Source organism: Galeopterus variegatus, unplaced genomic scaffold, assembly GCF_000696425.1.
Source record: "Galeopterus variegatus unplaced genomic scaffold, G_variegatus-3.0.2 Scaffold5880, whole genome shotgun sequence".
NCBI lineage: Eukaryota > Metazoa > Chordata > Mammalia > Dermoptera > Cynocephalidae > Galeopterus > Galeopterus variegatus.
In genome coordinates this window covers 100,419-102,368 of record NW_007731991.1, presented here as the reverse complement: position 1 = coordinate 102,368, position 1,950 = coordinate 100,419, and the positions used below count along the sequence as shown (strand labels likewise).

General features: G+C 37.8%; 1 protein-coding gene across 1 annotated transcript in view; it reads right to left on the bottom strand.

Annotated features, from left to right (window-relative positions):
* Positions 1-1,950, bottom strand: part of RNF169 (ring finger protein 169) — a 97,400-nt gene that overhangs the window by 3,946 nt on the left and 91,504 nt on the right. The gene's annotated exons all lie outside the window — the stretch shown is intronic.

Here is a 1,950-nt window from a genome sequence, read left to right as displayed (position 1 = left end):
GGCGGGAGCGCCGCCACACTCCCAAGTGGCACACTCTCCAGTGCGCCACCGGGCCGGCCCCATATTTACTCTTTTGAAGCAAAGTATTTGATTTTATATTTTAACTAGCTGGCTGGTTAGCTCAGTTGGTTAGAGTACAGTACTAACACCAAGGTCAAGAGTTTGGATTCCCATACCAGCCAGCTGCCAAAAAAAATTTTTTTTTTAACTATGCCAGGATTAGCTCAGAGAAAATTTATAAAGGAGGTAAGTAAGGTACATTCTCAGGGTTCCTCTCCTCTGCCTACATCTCTAGTGAAAGCCTGTCCTACCCACCCACAATGACTTCTATTCCAGCATTTCTGTTATTCCTCCCATGCAAAACCCTCTCATCCTATGTTTCATGGCCACATGGTGTTAACAGGAAAAAGTGGTGGCATTACATGTTTGTCCTTTATGAAGAAAGTTCAACACTTAGCCCAAATGAATAATGTGAGAGTTGTACTATCTAGTGGGAGATGCATTTTGGAGCAGGTAGGAAATTTCAACATCACCCTATAAAGCCAGCTGCTTAGAAGTCAGTTTGATTGGTATTTTTCTTAGAAAAACATTAAAATTCATTTGTATTCCTAGAAGTCACACAAACTGTCAGTGGTGTAAGTCACCCAAAAGCAAACTGGATGGCAGACTAAAATGCTGTGGTGTATAATGTATACCTTAGGTCAGGAGAAAGAGAGAGAGAGCAGAGAGAGACAGCATTATTATTTCAAATATATGACTTGTTTATTGTGATTCCATTGGAAAAACAAGTAGACAGAGGTAAAGACTTTCTGATGAACACATGAAAGACCTTTCTAATTTTCAATAGTCAGAGCAGTTCACTGATAGCTGCCTTGGGAGACACTGAGCTCCATGCCATTTGAGGTGTTCAAACTGAGGCTGGACCTGAAGTTCCAAATATTCCATAATTAAGAACTAGCTTAATATAATTTTTTTAAAGTCTATGAGTCCATTTTGTCTGGAGTAATAGAGTCAAAAGGAAAATCACTGGTTTCACACCCAAGTTAACAGATATACAAATAACAACTACCTATAGCTGGGAGAATCTCTTCATATGCTCCATAAACTCCATTTTGGTGAAAGAAAAGGCCCATGGAGGAAACTTACACTTGCAGTGACCAAGCACACAATGAGGAAACCCAAAGAAGTTTCTGACAATCTAAAATCTTTTCAATAAACCTTAGTAGCACTGAAATTGTAATTGTCTCTTCCATTCACTTGATCAATAGACATTACTGAGCATCAACATTGTGCAAAGCACTAGAGACAAACTGATAAAAATAATCTTGACCCAGAGGAGCATACAGTCACTGAAGTCCATCACTCTATATAGCATGTTAAGTGCTATAAGAGATTAGTTATTACACAGCTGAACTCCTTAAGTGTTTTCTTCTAAGAGTTTTATAGTTTCAGCTTTTATATTTAGGTCTTTGATCCATTTTGAGTTAATTTTCAATGTGATATGAAGTTGGGCCAACTTCATTCTTTCACATGTGCATATTCAGTTGTCCCAGCACCATATGTGAAGAGACTATTCTTTCCCCCATTGAATGGTCTTGGCACCCTGTTGAAAATCAATTCACCATAGATGTATGAGTTTATTTCTGGACTCTCTATTCCATTGATCTATATGTCTACCTTTATTCCAGTACATACACTGTTTTGATTGTTATACCTTTGCAGTAAATTTTGAAATCAGGAAGTGTGAGTCTTCCACCTCCGTTCTTTTTCAAGATTATTTTGGCTGTTTGAGATCTCCTGCAATTCCATACAAGAATTTTAGTATCAGTTTGTCCATTTCTGCAAAAACAAAGCCACTGGAATTTTAATAGATATTGCACTGAATCTGTAAAACAATTAGGGGAGTATTGCCATCTTAGCAATATTAAGTCTTCCAATCAATGAGCAAAG